Source organism: Ambystoma mexicanum, chromosome 11 (assembly GCF_040938575.1).
Source record: "Ambystoma mexicanum isolate Mex_15411 chromosome 11, UKY_AmexF1_1, whole genome shotgun sequence".
NCBI classification, from domain to species: Eukaryota; Metazoa; Chordata; class Amphibia; order Caudata; family Ambystomatidae; genus Ambystoma; species Ambystoma mexicanum.
Genome location: NC_090934.1, coordinates 692113411 through 692127566, shown reverse-complemented (window position 1 = coordinate 692127566; position 14156 = coordinate 692113411). Strand labels below are relative to the sequence as shown.

Sequence of the window (14156 nt, the reverse complement as noted above, 5' to 3'; positions counted from 1 at the left end):
CCAAGTGAGGCTTACCATCTAACAGCTTTGAATTGTCCCACTAATAGAGTCAGGCAATGTCAGGCACTTTTCCCCAACTGTGCACACCTGACTCCAATTGACTCAACTGAAGAAAAAAAAGGTGGTTCTGCCAGAATCATTCAGCAAGCTTGGGATGCTGACTGGACCAGAGTAGCTAAGGAGCAGGGAGCTGCAGGAAGAGAATCCTGGAGGCTCCGGAGGAGAACGGTATGCCGAGATGCTGCCCCTGTGTTCATGAGGGGCTGCAGTGTGGCTACGGAGTGTGTCTCCAGGGAGCCGGAGCGAGGCAGCCTGTATCCTGTCAGCAGTGTTCAAGGAAATGCTTGTTACCTTGGGACATGTGCCAGTCCCAAGGGTGTCTGAGGGGCAAGTGGTTAGACCCTGGCCTCGACCCAAGCCCATTTGACCTGCTCACCAGCGTTGCACTGCTATTGGTGAGTTTCATGAGAGAGAGAAACGATTGAATGGAGCAGGAGCGTTGTTGAAAGAAGAGCCCAGTGAGTGAAAGCAGGACAAAAGCAAGTAAAAGCTGGAAAGCGGTGAAAGAAAGCAAAGTGAAGGCAAGAGAAAGATACAAGCAAAGCAAGTGAAAGCAGGAAAGTGGTGAAGGAGAGCAAAGTGGAATGACAGAAAAGGTGCGCTAGAGGTGTGGAAGTAATGAAAGTTAGCAAAGTGCACTGGCAGTGCTGAAACAGCCAAAGTTGGGTGCAAGAGAAACCCAAAAGCAAGGAGAGTGGTGCAAGTGACCCAAAACCAAGAGAGACAGCAAAGAGACACTGGGAAGGAAAACAGACAGTCAAGAGAGGGTGCAAGCAATCCAAAAGTAAGAAAGAGGGTGTAAGTGACCCGAAAGAAATACAGAGAGGGCAAGAGGCATGTTAAAGTTCAGATGACGGTGCACAAGAGCACAGTGACAAACTGAATGTGCAAGAGAACACGCTGAAAGCAAAGAAAAGTGTGAAAGAAGCACAGAAAGGTGGAAAGAAGGTGCAGGTGTGCACAACAGAACAAGAAGGTGTGCAGGAGGCACATAAGAGGAAAAGGTGCAAGAGAATAAGGAGAAGGTTGGAGGTCAGAGTGGTCACGTGTGGGAGGAGCAAAGAGCCCAGGATTCTCGAAGGTCTCTGATACTACCCCTGTGAAAGAACTGTACAGTGAAAGGTAGATCCTGACTAGAAGAACCTTTTTGGTTTGCTTGAGACCAGAAGGGCCTAGGCTTGGGGAAGGGAATCCTAAGAGGCCCACAAGATACATGGTTGAACTTTGTGAAGAGATGCCAAGACTTAGGGAAGGGAACCCTGAGAGGCTTACCAAGAACTGTGTGTGTGTTTGTTGAACTTCGTAATGAGGGGCATAGGCTTGGGGAAGGGAACCCTAAAAGGCCCATTAAAGACATTGGTGTACTTTGAGAAGAGAGCCCTAGACTTGCGGAAGTGAACCCCCAGAGACCTAACAAGAACAGTGTCTTTTTGTTTGGAACTAAAAGGATCAAAGCTTGGGAAGTGTCACGGATTTAAAGACACGGCACACTCCAGACAAGGACTCTTTCCACTGGCCAGGGATGTGGGGCACAATAAAAATGTTTTCAAGTTCATTAATTTCAGATACAGCATTGAGAAGGCAGCCAACCCGTCTCACATCCCTCTTGACATACACCCAGTGTCACAATGGACCATTAACCAGGACAGTGTGTAATAATACAATAGTTATTTATTTTTAAATTCAGATGAAAATCAAGCAGATTCAAGATAGGGCAGCAGTCACCAATGTGGTGATAATTACACAGCAAAATGATAGGATACACCTAATTTAACACAGGTTAATTTTCTTTTTATGTCCATTCAACAAAATGCAGTTTTCCTTGCATTTTGCGTTCTGAAGGCTTTCATAGCTCTGGTCAATTTCTATACACAGGGATATGCTCAGGAAATGGGTTCTTTGAAACTGACACCAAGCAAAGAGAGAAAGAGAGAGAGCTTCTTTTGAAGAGCTTTGTGTGTGTTAATTTGTTGCAAAAATGAATGCTGGCCGTGCGGATTGAAATAAATTTCTCTGCTCTTCACAGATTTTACTTCACACAACAATGCCGTTGAGGGAGGAATGGCCCTCATTTGATGGTGTTCAGCCTCAATATAAATGGGCATGGCTGTGTTTTACTGGAACCAAACTGTATGATGTTTAAAGCTGGAAATGGCACCAGTGCAATCTCATTTTAAATGCAGGTCCTTTCTGGGTGCAGCCTTGAGTTTTCAAGATGACAGCATATCAGGATACTTAGGAATCGAGGCACGACTCACCCAATTACAAAATTCATGAGAGGTCCGATCGGATTACAAAGGATCCTCGTGGTTGGCGATTTGGGCAAAAAGCCTGCCTCGATATGGAGACCCTCGTCAAGATGTCCTCTCAAACCACGTGCCCACCATTCATCAGGGATCGGACCGTGCAGTACTGTTGAGGTGTCGTGTCTCATACAAAGGGGCCCCCTTTTTTCTCAGTCTCCGATCCTGGTCCGATAGCCGCGTCTTCTTTTCAGCGAGGAGACATCAATCTTGAGGGTCCCTATTCGGGCTCCATCTGAAAGACCAAAGAATTATCGAGGCTTAGTACCACAAAATGAAATACGCCAATCACGGGTTGAAAAGATACAAGTATCTTTTAATTCTGTACAGAATCAAAGCAAAGAGATAGCTATCTGGCTCCGAACAACTTGCAGTGTGTACCAGCAGACATAGTGAGGGGTGAGAGTGCTGGACATCTTAACAAAGACATTTTTATAGTTTCTAATCATTGTCCAGCCTCTCTCTGAACTAATAAGTTACATGCTACGGTTCATGCCCAGTTCACGTGACAAATATTACAATGTTGTACAACGGATTGCGTGTCCATGATCCACAGTAAGCCTTGTTTCAAGAATCGCTACAATGCAGTTCAGCAAAAGCACACTATCTGAGTTTGTTCTTCATTGTCTCGTTTATATGAGGATGAGGTTTGTGAGCGCAGACAACACTGGATTGCAGTTCATACGAGTCACAAGGTTTCTTTGCATATGAGAAACAGTCTGCTCTCGGTCAGCCTAAACATTAACAAAACTCAAAGGTCCTTCAGCTAGGCTGCAAGTTGAAAACACAGTCCACCATTTTACAACACAAAGCAGGAGTTGAAATCAAAATGGCAGACGATTCTTAAAATGGTGGCGAAGTTGATCAGAATTCGAAACATTTCAGACGCGGTTTTCTGTGTAACACGAATGGGCTTAAGCCAATATTTATAATAATGCGGTACTATATGAATACAGTTTAACAACTGGTGATATTACCTGTTTTACAAGACAGAGTAAAAGTGAACAGTAAAGGCAGTTTCGCCTGGTTTTGTGCTACACTTTTACATTCCTCCTTGCAAAAGTTGAACATTCAATTCATGGGACTCAACAGCACATAAGAGCTAATGCTAGGGATCCCCCTGCATGCAATTAACACTTAAAAGAAAATGGCCGATATAGAATATTTTTTAGTAATTTGCATGCATATTTTTCAATAGTTTAAACATTTCTAAGCAGTGAAAAAGGTCACAAGAAATTCAAGAAGGGCTGGGCATAAAGTATGGTCACTGCTTTTTATTTTCGCACCATCAACACAAAGTGCTAAGCCTTTGAAAAAAAATCCTTTTGAATTTCCATAATTGAAAATGGGTGCAAGTTCTGAGGTGGGAAGGAGGGTTATTGGGGAGCTGGTGATGCAGAAAAGATTAGAAATCATCATTAGGGGCCATGCACCAACAGAGGGTGCAGAGGATAGATTGATGAGGAAGAGGTGACAAACAGAACCTTGAAATTAAGAACTAAACTATCTGAGGTTAGTGCTTGAATTCCAAGAAACGTGCATGGCTCCCCAAGACACATCATTGCAATCTAGCTGCTTATTACACTTTGTATGCCCAGTCACAGGACCATCCATAGTGTTATGGACCCTGTGAACCCAGTTAAAAGTCTAAGTGCAGAGAAGACATTTAACAAGGTGTACGGGCCGAAATCACCCATTATCGAAAGAGGACAGGGTATATAAAGGTATTGTAACTGCCCTCGGTTTCACCATGACCATTATGGGATAATTGGGTATGTGTACTTATGCATGTTAGTGTATAAATATTCCTGGGCAGATTACAGGAATTGGCTGCCGACAGGCTCTGCATTGCTATTAGGCTAGGAAGGTGACATTCTAAATAATCGGCATGCTGTATTGGTTCACATAGGCTTCAGATTCTCCAATGTGAATGTTTCATCAATAGTCCAAGGGCGATAATGGTTATTAGAACACCATAAAGGTTGTTTAGTATAGTCCGCAGATTGATTATAGCCCGTAGTTCGAGGTGCATTCACTAACGTGAGCACTCGGGCTGTGTGCAGGCAGGGAAGGCATTTCCGAATGGAAAGAGTTAACTTTCCATTCCGAAATACACGTTGCGAAACCAACGTGTCCACGCAGAGGGGTCCATTGGAGAAACACAGGGAAGTGAAAGGGAATAGAACGTTTTTGGTTTCAATGCAGATATTGAAGCCTTTAAATATGTGGAAAAGGGGCGGACATCAGCAGCTGTGTGAATCGTGGAACGTGTAGAGAAGCTTTGTGTTTCTGGAGAAATTGAAAATGAGTTTTGCACGCACCTCTGACCGTGTAGTGGAACAGGGATATGGCAGTGTTACAGAAAGGCACAGAAATGTAAGTGAAATCACCTGTTTGTGGCATGTATGTGCAAATGCATTTTTTAGATGCATAGTATAGTAACTGCATGAATCTGTTGAGTAATGGGAAGTTTACATTTTTGAGTGGAAGGGGGAGTAAAAAAAGCACACATCAATTAAGCTTAATTAAAGGAGGGAGCAGGCATAGACACACCTGATTACACTCTATTAGCATACTCTTCCCACCCTAGCAACTTCCACCAAGCTATAAAAAAACACACACAAGCAACTGAATGGCAGCAGCATAGTACCTGGTACTTTGGTGTGCTTCACTGTGCTGTTTCACAGCAATGGCAGTGATTTCATTTAGCCTTTTTGGAAACAAAACCATGGAAGAGTGGCTGAAAGAAGATAGAGAAGACATGGGGGAAATGCCTAAAAGACACAATTGTGTGTCAGATTAACAGGTGTGAAGCCAACACCCAAAGTGCTACCAAATGGGCAACCAATATCTTTAAAAACTGGCTTGCACAGTGCAAACTTTCATTGCATTTTGAAGGACTGGAACTTCCATTGTTAACCAACTTGCTACGGAAATTCTATGCAGAGGTAGGTTCGTCATCTGGTGGCGAATATCAGCGAGCAAGTCTAATCTCAATCCATGCTGGCCTCAATAGATATTTGAACAATCCGCCATTTTCACGAAATGTAAACTTAATGCATGGGGAAATGTTCCAGAGTGCCAACAATATTTTTATTGCCATTATAAAAAAAGCAAGACGTGAATGCAAAGATCATACAACGCACAAGCCATGCATTAGCGTGAACGATCTGCATACAGTGAAGAAAAGTGGAATTTTCAATGTAGACCATCCAGTAACTCTACAATATAAAGTGTGGTATGATGTACAACTTCATTTTGCATGACGTGGAAGGAAGGACAGCGTGGTCTACCAAGAGATGCTTTTTGTATTTACATAGATGAAAGTGGGCGAAAATATGTAACATTATCATTCAATGAAACCACTAAAAATCACCAGTCCATAAATGAGAAAAACCGAGATAGCCTGCGAGGCACAATGTATGCAGTACCTAATGAGGAGGACTGTCGCATTAAATCATCGGAACTGTATATTCAAAAACTTCCCCAGAATGCCCCATGTTTCTTTGTCTGACCCAAAAAGATGACAAATGCGGAAAGCCAACTGAACCCTATTTAGTACACCTCTCGACCACTTGGCAACAACACACTGGGCTCAATGATGCAGACAATCAGCAAAAAAGCAAATTTAAGTACCATCTATACTAACCACTCTTTGCGTGTTACAACTGTACAGACTTTAGCTAATGCAGGCTTGAAAACACTGCAAATAATGTCAGTAACCGGGCACAGAAATGAGTCCTCAATTAAAAGCTACTGTACCCCACAGTACAGTGAGAGAAGGGAATGGTCAGGACTTCTGCACAATGTAGGAAAACCAAACAACAAGACTGGAACTTCCAAGTGTACCACAAAAGTGGACACAAAGAATCCGACAGCAAGCAGAAAATGACCATATGAAGCACTGGCGGAAAGCAATGAAAAACCAACTGCAACAACTTTAGCAGATGAATGTCCAAGCACATCAAAGGCAAATACTATAATTGGTACCATATGCCCTGCTGCAAGCAACACATGTGATAAATATTGTACACTGACCCAGAAAATAAAGGAGGCAGAAAAAAAGGTTCCAGATGTACTACCAAGCACATCATCTGGCAACAATGTCCTGTCTACCACCCAAAACTCAAATATAAGCAGAAGTGGAGTCCCCAGTCTTGTCGCACATGGGCAATTTATCAATTGCACCCTTAATTTCTATGGCACCACACACTTAAACATGAAATAGAAACATTTATTTGGGAACCTGCACTTTCCAACCTGTAACCCTTTTCCAAATAAAGTTTTAATTTCTGCAACATGTATATAGCATTCTGCAATTTATTTTACTTTAATTAAACACTGAGGGTGTTCTAATAACTTTATAGACCTGCAGCTCGGGCCGTACCCGGCGTTATGGTCCCTCATACCTCATTAAAGGTTGTTGCTTCACTCGCCCCATTAACTCGGTCTTCAGGGCCCATAACGCCCGGTACGGCCCTCGCTGCAGGTATGTAGAGCTATATTAGAAAACCCTAGCAAGTGTTCCGTGATGGGGATTGGTCAATCTGTGGGCTATACGCACTGGTATAGCCTGCCGATTGATTACAGCCTGTAGTTTGAGCTGCATGTGTATTCCGGAATGGAAAGAGTTAACTTAGGCATGCCCAGTGAAATGAAACTGGGAAATGCACCTAAATAAAAATGGGGCTGACATTAGCTGCACTGCAGCGTTAGGTGGAACGTGTGGGAAAGTTTGTTTGTAAGAGTGAAATGAAATGAAATGCACACACTTCTGGGTGTTCAGTGGAGCAGGGAAGTGCCAATGGAGATGAAGGGCACAGAGAAGTAAGTACATTGCCTGTTAATTTAATGTAGCTTGCAGATGTATATGAACTGCATGCTTGTGCTGAGTAATTGGTAGGTAACATTTGTGTAGTGGGTGGGGAGCACACCTTAAAACTTAACTAGACCAGGGTGCAGGCATACCCACACCTGATTCCACTTTACTATGATAGTCCTCCCACCCTAGCACCTTCCACCACCCTATACAAAAAATGAAACATCTTTATTGAAGTACAACAAATGTCTGCACCACTTATTTATCATTTTGCAATGTTTTATACTTCAATTAAACATGTCTCATTTATTCAACTTTAATTAAACAGTGAGGGTGTTCTAATAGCTTTGTAGACCTGCAGCGAGGGCCGTACCGGGCGTTATGGTTCCTCATACCTCGTGAAGGGCCCTCGCTTCGATCGGCCATTAACTCGGTCTTCAGGGCCCATAACGCCCAGTACAGCCCTGCTGCAGGTCTATAAAGCTATATTAATATTTATCTTCATTGACAATACGAACACATAGAATATTTGATCTATGTGGCTTTCAGTATGTAAAGACGTGCTCCAAAATAACACTGGTAAAGTTGAGTATATTTAAAACTATTGCATTTGTAAAAAGATACTGCAAAACTCTTATAGCACGGATCATATTCTAAACATACTATTATCTTTCCTTTCTGTAGGTTCTGTGGCCTCAATCTCAATTTGCAAACGTCGACCACGTTGGGATTTCTGGCTAGCAATCAGTGTTCATTTCATGCACCTCTGATGTACCCGCAGAATCCACTGGCAGGCTTGGCCGTGGAGAAGATAGGGCGTTCGAGTGTTCACTACAAGGTTGCCCTGTTCCCACCTTTGCCTGAACAAGAACCCTTTGCATTAAACTACAACATACTGACAGATGGCTGCTTCTCCGGAAGTCTGATACTGAAACAGTTTGCGAGCCTTGCATGTGCCACAGGATCTTACATCCAGGTCTTCATACAGAATGGGGCAAACAAGCCAAAGAACCTTCCTGTGGATTTTGAAAGAAACCTGCGAAAGATCTTACAAATCAAGGATCCAGTTCAATAGCTCTAACCTTATGTCATGCATTTAAATAATCACTATGCACTGTACCCATAACAGTTCTGTAGTATGTGTTGGGGGTAATCAATTTAGGCTCTTCAGCGTTGTAATGTTTTTAGCAGCAATTGCATTCTAATCAGGTGTGTTGGAATCCGAGCGGTCATGATGAAAGAGCTAGCCAATTATTTTGGAACTTTGTTCAGCTGTGTCATAAAACACACCAGCCACTGGTAAGCCTGATTTGGAACGTCAAGGAACCCAATTTGCAGGAACCTTTGAGCATGTGAGAAGCTGACCCGATATGTAATACATTACTGATTTACTACAGTAGGTATGTTTCTCCCTGACCCCAGAGTGTTAACAGGGGCAAATGATGACGCAGCAAGAAGAGACCTCATGTTAGAGGGCACATGTGACTGAAGTTGGTGTTTCAGGACCGAGTAAAACTGTGGGGTGTGCTTCTGAGGGCAATGAATCAAGTACCACCAGAGTTACAGCACTTGCAATCAGGCAGAACACGATATTTACGTGATAGTATTACTATCATTGAATAAAATACACTGCCTAATTAACACGTAAAACCTAAGACATGTCGGCGTTTCAGCACAAGTTAATTATAAAAAGGCATAAGAATACAGAACACCTGTTTTAAGTTACAACTGTTTGAAAGATGAAGGACGGACACAGCCCTGCACCCTTCAGAGGTCGATAAATTTGGTGCCACAGTAAAAGTGCTATGAAAGCACTTCGAAGTAGGGGGAATCAAGAATGCAGCGCTATATGAAAACCTGATTTTATTATTATTTGTAGAGTACGTATATTAAATTCAGAGGATTATGGATAGTATTGCTGGTGCCAGCCCTTTTTTCTAAGCAATGCCCGATGGTAAAATATAGTCCCAAATTTGTCAAACAATGGGAAGAGGTCACTGCTATGGGCAAAAAAAAATGAACTAATGACCAGTAATAAGGCAGTTCGTTTTTTAAACATGTTTGATATTTTATCTCACTAATATTCAACAATGTAGGTCTGTAATTACTGGGATGAACAGCGCACAATAGACATTGGTATTGCTGAGACTAATTGTAGCTCCCAGCAATTAATATTTTCATGATAGTTAACTGATCTATATAATGCCAACTGACAGCGCGGTATTTTAAATTACAATGTTATGTAATACCAATTGTGGTAATGTATCTTGAAATGTACTACCTAGAAAAACAAACCTTTGAAGGAACAGTCAACCCCCATTAGAATCCTTGAGCTCAAAACACGACTGTGAAGTTATATCCCCAAGAAAATATTAGCATTTTTTAAATAGAATTTAATTTCAAATCCTTGAGTATCAAAATAATTGCTGTAAAGATGCACGAAAAAATGATAAATAAATATGGTGTTAAAATCCGGGAACAGATCAATTTTGAAGTTAATAAAGTTAATGGCCGATCGAAGCAAGAGCCCTTAACGAGGTATGAGGAACCATCACGCCCGGTACGACCCTCGCTGCAAAGCTATTAGAACACCCTCACTGTTTAATTAAAGTTGAATAAATGAGACGTTTATTTAACAAAAGACAAAAAAAATGGTCAATTTCCAGTATCATTAATTCTTCAAGTATGAGGGCAAAGGATGGAACACATCAGGACCTTTCACGTCACGTCACAGCATTAGCAGCCATGTTGTGCGCTTCTGAAAAGAATGACCTATGGTGGTGGCCAGGGATGGAAGCAATAGATGTCCACAGAGTGAAGATGCAATAGGAATAAGCAAATGGTAGGCGATGGTTACCTTGCAGAAGGTCCTCTATATGGACGTCATTATTTATTGAATCAGACACCATATCTGAGAACTAAGTATACCACTGCTTGATATGATGCGGCTACCAGAACATTACAGGTGGGAAAACCTTCAGGGATCGGTGCAAGTGATAACACTTTTGATTTATAAAGAATGACATTATTCATGGATTAACTGGGAAGACTGCCTGGTGCATATCTTTGAAAAGACACATTAGCAAACGCCTTACAGACCCATCATAAGAACCATTATTGACAACACCAGAGTCATGCTCAGTGGTAGAGGATCTTGTGTTTCCCCCAGAACAGTCACACAAGGACATAAACCAATTACAACACAGTCTATCGGTACAACAGTCCACCTTGAGCCCCTCTAAAATCAGAAAGATGAGCACATCTCAGCATTTAGTCAGCGGCAAGATAATCAATATCTGGCTCAGGTCCAACTCCAGTCATGCTCCATGGAACAGGTTCACAGATCAATGTCAAGCACACCATTGCCGAGCTAGGAGGCATTAAAGGGCCCCATCAGAACCACCATTTAAAACCTGAATTCACTCAACCACAACAAACCCAAATCGTAGTAAGTCTAGAAGTTTCAAAGTTCAGAATGCATGACCAGGCCATAGCTGAAACGGAATCAACACCTTTCACCTCTTAAAAGATATGCACTGGAAAAAGTAGGCTGCAATTCCCTAAGGTTTGCCAAGAATTCCTTTGTCATCCTCGAACGTCTCTGTTCAGATCACAATATCGCATGTTAAAACAACAGGGTGCTTGGCAATGGGGGGGTTTCAAGGGTGAACATTCATGCAAACTCCTAACCACCCGATGCTGCACCAAACCTAACTGGTTCTTTACCCTTGCATGGTAGTATTGTAAACTGGGAAACATTGACACATTTCTGAAAGAAATGTTTGGCATAATGTTGCAGACACATACCCTATCACAAACAAATCCTCCTAATTGGAGACCTGAATCTTTGGACAAATATTCAAAAGAATATGCAAACCACAAAACAATGATGCTCGACACTTTTGGATTCAGGCATCTCTTCAATGGGTTGACTCATGATGCTAGTAACATAAAAGCACTTGTTCTGACTCATGGCATAACATTTTCCAACTTAATAGTGCTACCAACTCTTGATGGGAACATTTGCGTATCCCCTACAAGACCCCCATCAATCATGACCTTCCAATTCACAACCCCTATGAACCATTGAAACAGATCACCACCTAATCACTAAACAAAATCATCAAGCCACATTTGCAAGGACCTATAGGGTGGCATGGGTCACTGCATCCTCTATCCAGGGCATGAACAAGGTGCCACTAGCCAATCTGTCATCATGACCTCGACGCTCAGAATAGCTACCCCTTGTGCCTGAAGAAACCAAATGAAACCTGAACACATAGCAGGTAGGAAGTGTATTTACCTCGATTTGGTATCCAGGAAAGAACACAACGTGGACCAATATTGTAGAAAAACAAAGCCCTAGGGTCTAAAGGAACATACAGAATACACATTAGAGGTCCCCGTAGCGGGGCAATAGGACCAAAATAGCATATTTTGGGGAAACACCCAACAAACAGATTCATGAATTTATTTAATGAAACCTCAGAACCAAAAGTAAAAGAAACCAAAGAAACTCACATCTAGGTATTTTTGCTTGTTCTGCTGTATGTTGAAACCTAGGCTTTTCCTGTTCACTTGTACTTAATGTACACTTCTCTCTACCCCCCTGTCTAAGCTTTACCCTTCCCTCCCCATCCTGAAAATCTCCTCCTCCCCCTCTCTACTCATTTCTGTTACTGGACTTGCAGGCTCCGAATTGTCTCATAAACTAGTAGGAGCGTTATTGTTTGTCTTCTTCCCTGTTCATCCCCAACCTTCACTTCCCCTCCTCCCCAGCATTCTTGTTAGTGCACTTGCACAATCCAAGTGTCTCAAGACCTAGAAGGAACGTTATTGTTTTTCTTCCCTGTACACCCCCCAAACCCCCGTGTCTCAATGTGCCTTGAAACACCATTTTGCTGTAATAGTTGCATTATCAATACCCAATAAATAAAATAAATAAAAGTACTCCATAATGCCTAACAATTCATACCCCAATAGTGCGATGGCCTCCTGACCTTTGAGGCAAAAATCTGCAAAATCTCAGTAACATCTTGGACAACCAGGAAAAATCCCTGATTCAGCCATCACCAACAGCGGACAGTGGTCAAACTCTCACCTCGTTCAGCTACATGAACCTTCACCAAGATATCCATTTGGCAATAAACATGATAGTCTCTTACCTCCAGGAATATTTTAACTTTTTCCAAGAGCATTCAGCAAAAAGTACTACAACCCCCCCTAGCTACACAGAGTCCCAATCCAACATGCCAATGTTATATATACCTTTAAGCACATGATCAACAGGTTTACACTGGAGAAACTCACTTCTGAGTGTGATGAAGTCCTCTCTTGGATGGCACGAAATTGGGCAAGATGGACCGTAGGGGTAAGGGAAGACAACTGCTCCATGATGCCAAGCATGGAGGTGGTATTCAGAGGACCCCCAGCGCTTCTCCCTCAATCCTGACCTCTGTTGCTAGGCCACACACCTAACTAACTAAAGGGCCAATTTTCAGAGTTTGCACTACAATGAAGATTTTCACTTGCGAGCGCAGATCGCCATTCCCATTTTGCAAGGTAGCCCATATCAGGCACAATGGCACTGTTCTGTGGACATTCCTCGATTTTACCTGGAAAGCACAGATACAAGGAGAGCAGCAGAAGCCATGAAAGATTGCAAAGAGAAGTTACAGGGAGCCATAGCAGAGTCAGGCAGTAACGGATCTCAGGTATTCGCCAGCCAGTTTAGGTGCCTATGTCTATTTGTATGTAACCTTTGAACGGAGGGGAACACTAGGTTCCCATATGTCAATCCTCCCAATCAAATAGTGCATATTGTGATTCTCTGTACTTAGTTTTACAAAGGTACGAAAAATAAAGTGATGATCTTTTCAATAATGAGAACATTATCAATCATTTATGAACTCTGCTTAAAGGGTAAACATCACAAGGATCACCTTAATCTGGCAACATGCCTGTGTTGATGTGTCCTGAAGAGAATCGAGAATTTGTTTGCAGACTTAAATGGTTGTAGACCAAACAACTGTGTTTAAATTCCTGATGGAACATGTTTAATACTCTGATTAAGCAGGTGTGGAAATGATGAAAACACCTTTCTAAACGTACCCCTTGTGCATTAGATGTGGAAAGAAATTAAGTGTATCTAATCTATTGTGGCATTGTAAGGAAATAATATATGTTTCATTAAACTCACGATTCAGAAATAAACTATTTTAAAATTGTATCCTAAGCTAATGTGGTACAGGTTAAGTATGTATATCTCCTTCATTGTTTACAGAATAGTGGCATTTATACACTTTGTGAACATTGTAAAACCAATGTACATTATGTCCTTCTGGAATACCTGTGTTTATAGAGAATCAGGCAGCCAGTATGACAGGGCCGCCAGTATCCAAATGGTGACTCTACTTTTTATAACCTTGAGCTGTGGAGCAGCGAGCCACTAATAAGTCCCCAAACATTAGCATCCACGCATGGGTTGGTGGCAGGTTCAGTCTTATCAGACACATCCAAACAGAAGTCAAAGCTACTGAGATAACATAGGTGTCTCCAGTATGTCCATTTTTGGTTCAATCACCCAGTGGTTCCCAATATGATAAAGAGCCCACCTAAGTTGAGGATGTGGGAGTTTGGGGACAAAGGGACAGTGTGAAAGTAAGCCAAGGGGATGGGCAGGAGAGTGGAGGAAGGAGACAATAAAACTGAAAGGTTGGTGCTGGAGGAAGGAATCATTGGAGAGGAGGCAAAGGACTTGTGTGGGGGAAATATCAGCCTTTTAGAAGAACAGAGGAGGAGAAAGGAGAAGATACAATGACAATGGATGAACTTGGTGTAGAAAGGAAGGAGGGGGACAAATCAGCAAAAAAGCATTTTAGAATGGACAGAGGGGGAGGAAAAAGCGGACACTGGAGGAGGTTGGGGGAAGAGAAAGGAGAACAACAGAGGCAAGGAGATATTGGAGACTGTGA

General features: G+C 42.3%; 1 long non-coding RNA gene across 1 annotated transcript in view; it reads left to right on the top strand.

The window, feature by feature from the left end:
- LOC138503665 (uncharacterized) overlaps positions 1-13417 on the top strand; it is a 752726-nt gene extending 739309 nt beyond the window's left edge. Inside the window, exon 3 of the long non-coding RNA XR_011279684.1 lies at positions 7867-13417. This is a non-coding gene — a long non-coding RNA (uncharacterized lncRNA). The remainder of the gene's footprint in view (positions 1-7866) is intronic.
- Positions 13418-14156: the final 739 nt, after the last annotated feature.